Source organism: Erpetoichthys calabaricus, chromosome 13 (genome assembly GCF_900747795.2).
Source record: "Erpetoichthys calabaricus chromosome 13, fErpCal1.3, whole genome shotgun sequence".
Taxonomy (NCBI): Eukaryota; Metazoa; Chordata; class Cladistia; order Polypteriformes; family Polypteridae; genus Erpetoichthys; species Erpetoichthys calabaricus.
Genome location: NC_041406.2, coordinates 106,527,944 through 106,541,675, shown reverse-complemented (window position 1 = coordinate 106,541,675; position 13,732 = coordinate 106,527,944).

Sequence of the window (13,732 nt, the reverse complement as noted above, 5' to 3'; positions counted from 1 at the left end):
AGAACCACAGACACATGGGATAAATTTGTGTACTAGAAAGTAGGTACCTTCAGAACTCATCCATCCATCCTCTTCCACTTATCCGAGGTTGGGTTGCGGGGGCAGCAGCTTGAGCAGAGATACCCAGACTTCCTTCTCCCCGGCCACTTCTTCTAGCTCTTCTGGGAGAATCCCGAGGCATTCCCAGGCCAGCCGGGAGACATAGTCCCTCCAGCATGTCCTGGATCTTCCCCGGGGCCTCCTCCCAGTTGGACGTGCCTGGAACACCTCACCAGGGAGGCGTCCAGGAGGCATCCTGATCAGATGCCCGAGCCACCTCATCTGACTTCTCTCGATGCGGAGGAGCAGCGGCTCTACTCTGAGCTCCTCCCGGATGACTGAGCTTCTCACCCTATCTTTAAGGGAGAGCCCAGACACCCTGCGGAGGAAACTCATTTCAGCCGCTTGTATTCGTGATCTCGTTCTTTCGGTCACTACCCATAGCTCATGACCATAGGTGAGGGTAGGAACATAGATCGACTGGTAGATTGAGGGCTTTGCCTTACGGCTCAGCTCCTTTTTCACCACGACAGACCGATGCAGAGCCCGCATTACTGCAGACGCCGCACCGATCTGCCTGTCGATCTCACGCTCCATTCTTCCCTCACTCGTGAACAAGACCCCAAGATACTTGAACTCCTCCACTTGAGGCAGGATCTCGCTCCCAACCCTGAGAGGGCACTCCACCCTTTTCCGGCTGAGGACCATGGTCTCAGATTTGGAGGTGCTGATTCCCATCCCAGCCGCTTCACACTCAGCTGCGAACCAATCCAGAGAGAGCTGAAGATCACGGCCTGATGAAGCAAACAGGACAACATCATCTGCAAAAAGCAGTGACCCAATCCTGAGTCCACCAAACCGGACCCCCTCAACACCCTGGCTGCGCCTAGAAGTTCTGTCCATAAAAGTTAAGAACAGAATTGATGACAAAGGGCAGCCCTGGCGGAGTCCAACTCTCACTGGAAACGGGTTCGACTTACTGCCGGCAATGCGGACCAAGCTCTGACACCGGTTGTACAGGGGCCGAACAGCCCTTATCAGGGGGTATGGTACCCCATACTCCCAGAGCACCCCCCTCAGGATTCCCTGAGGGACACGGTCGAACGCCTTTTCCAAGTCCATAAAACACATGTAGACTGGTTGGGCGAACTCCCATGCACCCTCCAGGACTCTGCTAAGGGTGTAGAGCTGGTCCAGTGTTCCGCGACAAGGACGAAAACCACACTGTTCCTCCTGAATCCGAGGTTCGACTATCCGATGGACCCTCCTCTCCAGAACCCCTGAATAGACTTTTCCAGGGAGGCTGAGGAGTGTGATCTCTCTGTAGTTGGAACACACCCTCCGGCCCCCCTTCTTAAAGAGGGGGACCACCACCCCGGTCTGCCAATCCAGAGGCACTGTCCCTGATGTCCATGCGATATTGCAGAGACATGTCAACCAAGACAGCCCTACGACATCCAGAGCCTTGAGGAACTCCGGGCGTATCTTATCCACCCCCGGGGCCCTGCCACCAGGGAGTTTTTTTGACCACCTCGGTGACCTCAGTCCCAGAGATGGGGGAGCCCACCTCCGAGTCCCCAGGCTCTGCTTCCTCATTGGAAGGCATGTTAGTGGGATTGAGGAGGTCTTTGAAGTACTCCCCCCACCGACCCACAACGTCCCGAGTCGAGGTCAGCAGCGCACCATCCCCACCATACACAGTGTTGACACTGCACTGCTTCCCCCTCCTGAGACACCGGATGGTGGACCAGAATCTCCTCAAAGCCGTCCGAAAGTCGTTCTCAATGGTCTCCCCAAACTCCTCCCATGCCCGAGTTTTTGCCTAAGCAACCACCGAAGCCGCATTCTGCTTGGCCTGCCGGTACCTATTAGCTGCCTCCAGAGTCCCACAGGACAAAAGGGACCGGTAGGACTCCTTCTTTAGCTTGACAGCATCCCTCACCGGCGGTGTCCACCAACGGGTTCAGGGATTGCCGCCATGACAGGCACCAACCACCTTACAACCACAGCTCCAGTCAGCCGCCTCAACAATAGAGGCACGGAACATGGCCCATTCGGACTCAATGTCCCCCACCTCCCTCGGGACATGGTCGAAGTTCTGCTGGAGGTGGGAGTTGAAGCTGCTTCTGACATGGGGCTCTGCCAGACGTTCCCAGCAGACCCTCACAACACGTTTGGGCCTACCAGGCCTGATCGGCATCCTCCCCCACCATCGAAGCCAACTCACCACCAGGTGGTGATCAGTTGACAGCTCCGCCCCTCTCTTCACCCAAGTGTCCAAGACATGTGGCCGCAAGTCCGACAACACGATCACAAAGTCGATCATTGAACTGAGGCCTAGGGTGTCCTGGTGCCAAGTGCACATATGAACACCCCTATGCTTGAACATGGTGTTTGTTATGGACAATCCGTGACGAGCACAGAAGTCCAATAACAAAACACCACTTGGGTTCAGATCGGGGGGGCCATTCCTCGCAATCACGCCCTTCCAGGTCTCACTGTCATTGCCCACGTGAGCATTGAAGTCTCCCAGCAGTACGAGGGAGTCCCCAGAAGGTATGCCCTCTAGCACCCCTCCAGGGACTCCAAAAAGGGTGGGTACTCAGAACTGCTGTTCAGCGCATACGCACAAACAACAGTTAGGACCCGTCCCCCCACCCGAAGGCAGAGGGAGGCTACCCTCTCGTCCACCGGGGTAAACCCCAATGTACAGGCTCCAAGTCGGGGGGCAATAAGTATGCCCACACCCACTCGGCGCCTCTCACCGGGGGCAACTCTAGAGTGGTACAGAGTCCAGTCTATCTCAAGGAGATTGGTTCCAGAGTCCAAGCTGTGCGTCGAGGTGAGCCCGACTATATCTAGCCGGAACCTCTCAACCTCGCGCACAAGCTCAGGCTCCTTCCCCTTCAGAGAGGTGACATTCCACGTCCCAAGAGCCAGCTTCTTTAGCCGAGGATCAGACCGCCAAGGTCCCCGCCTTCGGCCACCACCCAACCTCCTTGGCCCCTCCCATAGGTGGTGAGCCCATGGGAAGGGGGACCCACGTTGCCTCTTCGGGCTGTGCCCGGCCAAGCCCCATGGGTGCAAGCCCGGCCACCAGGCGCTCGCCATCGAGCCCCACCTCCAGGCCTGGCTCCAGAGGGGGGCCCCGGTGACCCACGTCCGGGCGAGGGAAAACGCCGTCCAAATTTTTTATTCATCATAGGAGGTTGTGTTGAACTCAGAACTTCAGAACTCAATTAATGTTATTTTGGAGATTCTAAAAAAATATGAATTTGAATGACCAATTCCTTGTTCAAATTGTTTTCTAATTGACCATGTTAAAAATAACCTTTGCAACACTCTGGCTAGTCTTTCAGTTGTGGAATGACAGAAAAAATGGGAGAACATTCCATCGCTGTCTTGTTGAAAAACATTGCATTTCCTTTGTTCTACAAACTTCATACTGTGTAGCCCAAACATATGAATGCAGACTGTGTGACTTTCAGTGAGTCACCTCACCTGCCAGTGCTTGCTTGTTTTGTAAAAATATGAAAAAAGTCAAACCAGTACTTGAAGTGGAACCACATTAATGGTGGTACTCTGTTTATGGCAATATTGTGTCAAATTTGATCAAATAGGTGGGGGTTGGGCATAAAGATTCCTAAAGAAGTTCCAGTATTCACTGTCATCCTAAGAAAAGGTGATGGTACAGTGAAACCTAGATTGTTGCATCACTGCAATACAATGACAGTTGATTGGAGGCCCTGGGATTGGGATGGGTCCCTTGTGAAAATTTATGAAGAGGTGCCAATATTCACCAATATGCTAAGAAAAGATGCTGGAACTTTTTGTTGAAAGGGAAAAGATGACAAAACTGAGTACCAGTAAGTACCAGCGCACCTCAAGCACTTAAATCAACATTATGTACTGTTTGGGTAAATAAATAAATAAATACAAATACTGCCACAGGAAGGTACAGCATATGGTGAGTTGTTCAAACATTTGTATTTACAGAGGATTATTCTATTTTAAAATTTGAAGAGGCTTGCACTAACCCAGTTTTGTATTATTTTTCATACCATTGCAGCTACTAATTATTTTTTTTGTTTGTGTTGATGATAATTGTGCTAAAAAATAATAACTCATCTGACATATCACACATACAGTATATGGTACAAGGGACAACAACTTTTACAACAAAAGGCTCTATGAAACATAGGTCAATACAAATATATCTACTCCAGAGACTTTGAATGAAATTAGGAAATATGACAAAAAATTTTTATTTGAGTGAGAGTCAGAAGCAGTGCTCTAAATTATAGCGATTATGTTTCCTAATCTCCACATTTCTGGGAAAGTAGGCAAATTATTCAATAGATGAAACATGATTATAAGTTCCAAGCCTCTGCAGCATTAAATTCAAGTTGCATTTATTTAATTGGGCCCTTTCTACCAGATTTCCTGGAATGTCTGGATTTGGATCATAATGATGCTAACGCAGTGGGACACATTCATAATGAAGTTTCACTGTGTAGTTTTATTAAACAAGGGTTTGGAGACTTTATTTTTTATTATTATATAAGCAATAAATATGAACTAGCAGAGAATGTGGAACGCAAATTTTAAGCAAGCACCCTGCAGGAAGTCTGAATGGATTAAAGGAAAACTAAAAAAAGAAAAGAAGATGATTGAAAATATGAGAAATCAGAACTGGAGAAATAATGAGAAATGCTTCATATTAAATACAATATTTGTGCATGGAGCCCTCTAACGTAGGAGATAGTTGTTCATAAATGTATACCAAATAGCCACTCTATTGGCTACATCTGGCCTTCTCATAAAATTGACTGCTCAGTCACTGACAGCTTCACATTGGCTGAAAATTATTTTTAAAGCAAGAAGGCAGGTTCCAATAGACTGTGAGAATTATTCAAAGAATGAAGAATTAAAGTGAAAAATTCAAGAATACTAGTTTTGAGCGGTGCATGGTAGTGGGTACAAGAAGCACTGCACTGGCTGTGTGTTAGGAATATTAACCCTTCTGAACTTTCATGTGTGCCACTGATACAGGTATATCAAGACTGCATTGCTAGACAAATTAAACATTAATGAAAGGGCAAGCAGAGTGTCAAAAGGAGGCATATTACCTTATCTTGTCACAAATATGGCAGTTGGCTGATGACCACCATTACCTGGTCTGTCCAAGCCTGCTTCATCCAATTCATGCTGATGGGAGAATTAAGAGTCACACACGTACGATTAGGAGATGGTTTATGGGCTCAAATAAGTGCATGTTCCCACCAAACCAGGGGTTGGTGCTGTCCTCTAACTCTTTCTCTGCTTCTTCTGCAGAACAACCAATGAACCATCAACCTAACACCACTTCCAATCCTCAGAAGACAACCTAACAGTACTTCCTGCTCTGGTCCCAAGAACCCACCTACTCCTGATGTCATTTCTGGTCCCAAGATGCCATTACATCACTGTCTGTTTTCTGATTATATATTACAGCCATTTTGTAATCTCCTCAGTTCTTTTTGGACCCCTGTCTGTAAAGACGTATTTTTCACACCTACCTTTTCAAGTATACTGGGTGGATCCCCAATTCTTTCACATGGTTTTGTGTCTTTTCTCGCATATTAAAATACAGCTTAGTTTAAAAACAATTCAAACTGATTTAACATAAAAAGATCCTAACTATTTATGTTCACTAACAATATCATTAAAGCATGCTCAGTTGACAATGGAGGAAAGGAAAAAAGAAAAATCCCATTAGTAGCATTCCTAGAGAAAAGTAAACCTCTGGGGGTTCACAGTTAGTTATAATATAACATCATAGACAAACTCAGACACACTACTCACAGTTCTAAACCACCCCCTCTTGGTCATTCTAAACAAAAATTAATTTGTGCGGGGATTTCTAATAAGATGACACAGAATATTTTCATTCTTTGATTTCAAATGTGTAATTTCTTATGGAAAGGAAGCGAGAAGTACCGCAATGGCATCAAATGCCTCAGTAGAATACTGAGAAGAGAAGTAGAAGAGGAAAGTTCAGTAATGGTTCATAATTGGTGCAACACTTATGTTTTTGTACAAATGACTAACAAACGGAGGTGCAATATGCACAGCTAACCAGTGGCTCTAATCAGGGTATGCCAGATTAAAGTAGTGAGTTTTTAGCCTGCATTACACAACTGAGACAAATGGGGAATCTGTTATATAACCAGGCAGATCATTCCACAGCTTGGGGGTGGGAGGCATAGTTAAATACCTTCTACTATTGTTTTACTAATCCTTGGAATCTTCAGTGGACCAGTATCTTGAAATCATAATGTGCATTTCAGTTTGTATGTAAGAAGGAGGATTTTGAAATCATTTCTAAATTTAACTCACAGGTGGCGCAGTGGTAGTGCTGCTGCTTTGCAGTAAGGAGACACTGGAAGATTGTGGGTTCGCTTCCCGGTTCCTCCCTGTGTGGATAGCGCTTTGAGTACTGAGAAAAGCGCTATATAAATGTAATGAATTATTATTATTATTATTATTAACTAGAAGCCAGTGAAAAGACTTCAGAACAGGAGTTATGTGTTTGTATTTTCTAGTTCTAGTAATGATTCTTACAGTCACATTTGACTTAACTGAAGCTATATATAGAACAGTCTGAACAGCCTTAAATGCATTAGTTAATTTATTAGTATCCTCCATATTTAGAAACTGTATTTATTTTCCAATATTTTTAAGCTGGAAAAAGCAGGTTTTCAGATTGCTCATTTTTTAGATAGACTTACCGGTGTCAAAATGATGCCTGCGTTACAGGCAGATTCAACAAAACTAACGTTTAGACTTTTAATGAGTTAAATGTTGAGACGTTTTACTGAAATAACCTAATGTTTAGACTTTTAACTGGGTTACAAAGTAACAGAACATTGTTCTAGTCTACATTAGGATATTCCAAGAATAGATAGCTGTACACTGATCAAACTTGCAAACATTTCTTGAATTTGGATTGAGGTTGCTTTTCTTTATTTAATATTTTAGCACAGTTTTGACAAGAACAGACAACCATCAACCAGTCTAATTCCAAAACATCCCACTGTGGAGCCTGTTCGTCTTGCATTTGGAGCTTTACAAGTCTGAGCCCAGTCACATTGCCACACCCCACTTTTGCCAGCTGCTGAAGGCATGATTTGTTTGGCACACCTTGAGCTGCTATTATGTATGCAGCCCCCAGCTTGAATTGTTTCATTATTATTCTTTGAGCTTCACCAAATAATTCAGCTTTCACAAAGATGAGCAATTTGAAATTAAAGGTAAGTGGCCTCTGACTGCATCTCAGCAATTCACACTGGAGACTGTCAAAGCCAGTCACGAGTCTTGGCACGTCTCTTGGATGTGTCTCTCAGCTAGCACACCACTGATGGCCTCAAGGGGACAGAATGACAGGCTAGCAGAATATGTGAGCTTTGGCAACTGATTACAGCAATTCAAAATTTAGCAATCATTTAACATCTAACATTCCCTCTGTGCAAAACATCTATTTTGCATATCAAGTAAAGCTGTTGATATTTGCAGTTCCAGGACTACAACTTCAGTCACTGGTGACAGGTTCCCTTTTCGTCACATATGTAATCATCCATTCATCTTATATAGCACCTTTCGCAATATTACAGACTAAGAAACAAGCAAACACAATAATTTTTATTGCCTTAAATAGTATATAAGTAAATAGACACCTAATATTTACATCATATACCACCTTTCATGGTGGCTTCCAGCAAACAATGCATTTTACAGGTCAATTGAAAGTATTTTTATTTCAAAACCTTAAACATATTTGAAAATAATCAATCTCAAACGTCACAATATTACATTTAGACACTCTTTACAAAATAATGTGTACATCTATAGTGAACCATTCTTTAGCCCATTTTTTACTGCATTCTGTGTTTAAAAGGATAGGTATTTTCATAAGATAATCAACACTCGTCAGTTTTTTGATCTATATGTATATAGGGCAGGGTGGAGTGTGAGAACCTGTCTTGACAGGAACAGGAGCAAGGCAGAAACTATTCTACACACAAGACCAATATAGAACTGGCAGTTAATGTCATTAGGAAGTGTGAGAAAACCATAGTATCCTAAGGACACTCACAAAACACAAGGGAGAACATGCAGACTTTGCAAGGCTGTGGATTGCTTTGTTTTATTTTTTTATCTTTTCTTTCAAGGTTCTCCAGTCTTCTACGACATCCCAAAGACATGCATATTTGGTTATTTGGAGATTGTAAATTGGATCTTTATTGGAGAATGGAGCCACATCTAGGGAATTTAATAAGCAGATTACAAAATGAATAGACAGGCATTTACTTTATAAAGATATTTTAATTATCACCAATTCATATCAAAGGGAAGCAGTCACTCTTTCCTGAATGCAGCACCTTTCCTAGTGGGCATCATTAGAAAGCAATTGTGGATCAGTTATAGCCCCTCCTGTTCTAAGTGCTATCAAAAACATTTTAATTCAGTAAGAAATATAAGATTGCCTACCTCTTTTATGTTGCTTATTTCTTTTAAATTCTGCCAAAACAATTAATTATGTAATGTTTACTTGGGGGCGGCACGGTGGCGCAGTGGTAGCGCTACTGCCTCGCAGTAAGGAGATCCGGGTTCATTTCCCGGGTCCTCCCTGCGTGGAGTTTGCATGTTCTCCCCGTGTCTGCGTGGGTTTCCTCCGGGCACTCCGGTTTCCTCCCACAGTCCAAAGACATGCAGGTTAGGTCGATTGGCGATTCTAAATTGGGCTTGGTGTGTGGGTGTTTGTGTGTGTATCCTGCGGTGGGTTGGTGCCCTGCCCGGGATTGGTTCCCTGCCTTGCACCCTGTGTTGGCTGGGATTGGCTCCAGCAGACCCCCGTGACCCTGTGTTCAGATTCAGCGGGTTGGAAAATGGATGGATGGATGTTTACTTGGTGGCTTTCATGGTGATCACTAAAACCAAGCCCTTTATAAATGGAATTGTATATCACATAAGAGATAAGAAGGTGAAGATAACAGGACAGGCATGTATGAGACTAACAGTGAAGATGATTAAAAGAAGAAGTTTAGTTTTACTGTGTAGTAGCAAAGAGACTGGACTACAGCCTACATTCACCAATAACACATGGTTAATGGCCTCCTCACACTGAGTGCCCAGTTTATTAGCTAATAGCGAGAACGTCCTCCATTTATCTTTGGAACAGCCTGTGTTCATCAGTGAATGGGCTAACCTAGTGCAGATCTTAAAATTACTAGATTGGATGATGATGGATAATAATTTGCCAAGTGCCAAATAAGCTGATAGTGGATCTTTACTTTTCTCCTAGGATTTTGATCATGACCTGATGAGGGAACATGTGTGCCTCAGTGATCTTTATATCTATGTTATCTTTATAGATGTGCTTCTATTAGGGCAACCTCTGGCAAACTGGTGTAAAGTGAAATGCCAGACAAAAAACAATCCTGAACCAACCTTCATGAATGTTCTAATCAAAATAAAAAGAACTTTGCTCAGAAAAAAGATTTTAGGACACACTTGCTGAGCAAGGCCTGGGAATGGCATTCACTTGGGAAATGGCTGATGACTAGTAGATTTGCCTAGCCCAGTCAGACTCAGCCAAGAAAAGTGGCACCCCACCACCAGGTTAAGAGTGGGAATCAGACTAAATATCTCAGACAACAGAGAAGACTAGGATAGACTCAGACACACTAGACCTGTAAACTGGCTCTTGTGAAATGAAATGTTAGGAACTAGAACTTGCTGAAAAATACAGAAATCATTTCTAAACATATCCTTGACTCTGGAACCATTTTTTTGTCAAGGCTGATCTCTGTAATAGTCTGGAATTGCCCCATAGGGGAGGCTTTGCGGCGCATGTGGGCAAACCCACAAGACCACAGCTAGATACTTTATATTTGTTACCCATAATAAACACCATGTTCCAACACAAGGTTGTTCATAAGTGTCTCTGTTGCCAAGGTACCTTGGGCCATGGGTCAATGATAGACGTTGGAATTATGTCAACTGATTGCAGTTCATATGTTCTGGACATTTGTTTGAAGAGATGTGCTGAACTGCCAACTGTTCACCACTTGGTGGAAATTTGGCACAGACAGGTGGAGCACTAGAAAAAAGATAGTAGGTCAACAGAAGTATTGAGGGTGTGCTTGAAAAGACTTGTTCTAATAGAATAAGTACTTATTCTCCATCTTAGGAAAGGTCAAGGAAGTAGAGTCCAAATGAACCCTGTTCAAATCTGTAGTAGTAGATAAGGGTGCAAGGAGATGTTGTCAAAATGTTATTGGTACCTGATATTGCTGTAACCTGGGGCCCAATCAGGAGAAAGATGGAGATTTTCAGGACAATATTACCAAGTAGGTCTCCAGATTTGCTTGAGCAGTAATGGAAGGGTAAAAAGGGTGGCAGCACTGAAGTGAAAACCTGTGCAAGAGTGTATTTTTGTAAACATGAGTAAATGACATTTGAATGTCCTCAAACAGGTTATGGCAAACTATTCAATGAGTTGGGAAAGGTAGGCAGGACATCATCCTGGCTGACTTCAAATGGGGATATTGTTCAGAGGTAGATAGTACACTTTGAGGAATTCCTAAACCCAGTAGATATGCCCTTCTTGGATGAAATAGTGCTAGGCTTATTAGTGTGGGCTGGCCTCATCTTTGAGAAAGAGGTCACTGTGATTAAAAATCTCCAAAGTGGCAAGGTCTCAAAAGTGGATAGGATCCTCCCAAGAATGCTCAAAGCACTGTATATTGTGAGGGTGTTTTGATTAACATACCTCTTCCAAATTATGTATAAATTGGTGCTTTGGGAGTAGGGGACTGGGGTGGTGATCCCCATTATTGATAAAGGGGAAAAAGAGGCTGTGTTTCAATTATTAGGGACCACAATCCCTAGCCTCCTCAGAGAGCACTATATTGTGATGCCTGAACATAGACCCAATTTGAAATTTGGATCTCAGATTCAGATGCACAATGCAGTTTCCATCAAGGCTGTGAAACAATGGACCATTGACTATTCTTTGTCACACATGTGCGTCTGAGGCTTACCTTAAGGGCCTATCAGAGGTAAGCACTACCACTCCAGGACACAAGGGTGTGTCTAGCTCAGCAAGTTCTGTTGTAAGACAGGAACATTGCGTGGATCAGAGGCCTGTCCATCACAGGACACATGTGTACACACCAACACACCCATACTTCAATATCTGCATCAACTTTGAAGTTCTTAGAATGGGTTTTGGTATATGTATTGTAAATATCCTCCATTTTCTAAACTTCTTCTCTATTTCAGGATTTCAGGGAGCCAGCTCTAAAGTTATACAAAAGTAGTAGTAACCATTCCACACCATTAGTAATGTAATATTTATAAAAGGCAAGCCAAGTCTGTTAGGCTGTCTAAAATTAACACATCATTTATGACTGTTGTGTAGGTGATGCAGCAACACGCTATAAGTGCATGCTCCCAACCAACCATGTTTATGAAATAAAAATGTCAGTATTTTTTAAATTGTTTTACATTTGTTCTGTTCCAAATGCATTTCCAGATCTAGAACATGTCTTTAGCTTGTCCCCAAGTTCACTGATCATCACCCAATGTATCAATGAGAAATACCACAAAACAATTTTCATTAAATGTTCTTTCATCATGTTTCTTTTCAACATCTGTTATATCTATTACATCATCAATAGAAAGCTTTTTCTAGATTAGGAGACATTTTGACACTATTCACAGGGTTTACTTTAAACTTTAGTTGGATTCTTTTCTGGCTGTTATCTTCTGACCAGAGAAGAAACCATCAGTTTTTCCTGCTCTTTAGTTAAGTTATAACTTTTCATTCCTTCTGTTTCTTGTCTTTCCAGAAGACATTCAAGTTACACCCAGAATTTTTTTTCCAATATTCTCTTTGGAATCTTCATTTGTGCAGAAACATTTGCTTTGTTTGCCTAAAACCAACTGTTATTTTCTCCACTCTCTAATATTTCTTAATTCTCTTTCATCTTCTTTTTTATCTCCGGTTCTTGCTTTCTTTATTCTTCATAATCATTTCCTTATCCATTTCTATGTTATTCTTTTCTTCTTTTTTATCCTTTCTATATGCTTAATACTTCATCCTTCTTCTTCTCTAGTTCTATTACTTTTTAGTTTGTTTTTATTTTAAACAATCTTTAAGAGAAGTGGTAGGGCTGCTGCCTCGCAGTAAGGAGACCTGGGTTCACTTCCCGGGTCCTTCCTGTGTGGAGTTTGCATGTTCTCCCTGTGTCTGTGTGGGTTTCCTCTGGGTGCTCCGGTTTCCTCCCACAGTCCAAAGACATCCAGGTTAGGTGCATTGACAATCCTAAAATTGTCCCTAGTGTGTGCTTGGTGTGTGTGTGTGCAGCACACACAGCAGACCCCCAGTGACCCTGTGTTAGGATATAGTGGCTTGGAGAATGAATGACTGACTGACTGACAGTCTTTAAGACTTCTACCTGTATCTTGCAGAAGACTGCAAAGTTTTCAGGTATTTGTTCCACTGAAATTCTTAAGTAGAATCCAATTGTTTGGCTTAATACAATATCCTATTTAATTTAATATTCTACTGTATCAAAAACCTGGCCTGTATTTTCTTTTTGAAAAAAAATTAACAAAATGGATTGAGAACTTTTAGAGCTCTTCATACCCTTAACTATTTTTTGTCTTACTGTTTTTTTAATGTACTTCATTAAAAACAGATATAAGTACTATATTGCAAATACATTAAGGAAAATTGCACCCATTTATCTAATTAGCTGTTGCTTCTCTTGTTATCTGTAACTTATTGTTACAGTTGCCTTCTGGTTAATAAAACGAAACCATCAGGAATTTAAAAATTCTTGACAAGATAAAATAAAAACTAAAAAATTAACATGCTCCTGTACAATAAAGGGTGTGGCCGAAGCAACAGTGCATTTTAAAGAGAAGTAAAAGTCACATTATTATGGTCACTGATGAGGAATTGCTCATGACCATAATGCCCTTTCCACTTCTCCTCTTTACATTGAAGGGCTGGCCATAAACCTGGGACCTCCAAGTCAGAAGTGAATACTTGACCAGCTTTGCTAAAGGGAATTCCCTTTGCTCAGCTAAGCAAGCAGCACTTTTGAGCTCTATAGCAAGGTGTTTTGGGGGGGGGGGGGGGGGTTACACAGTGAGGTTCTCTCTCTATCTCAGCTCTTTTTACTGAGACAGCAGACAGAAAGTCAGAGGGAGCCATCTGATTAAACAAGAAGCACAAGTAACAGAAAGATCAACAATAAATCAAGATATTGCTTGAAATGAAAACCTGAAAGTACCATGGCCCTAAAGGTCAAGAGGTAAATACACTAATCCCTTGGGTAATTAATTCTCTCAGTAATAATGAAGTTATTATACTTGAGTACTTAGTTATATCATTTATACTGTACAGTTATATTAATATTTTTAGAAAGCAAAAAATTGCCCAGTATGCCATGAAAACATAAAGCAGTATCTTTAGAAACTAAACTGTATATTATAAAGAGAGTACAAGCTGGAGAAAAGAAGCACCACATTCCAGAATCACTTGGGTTAGTGCCTCATCATGAATAGAGCCAATGCAGAGCATGAAAGAGATGGAGCAGATAGAGAACACTTACCTGAAAGCATTTCCGAGATGCTTCTC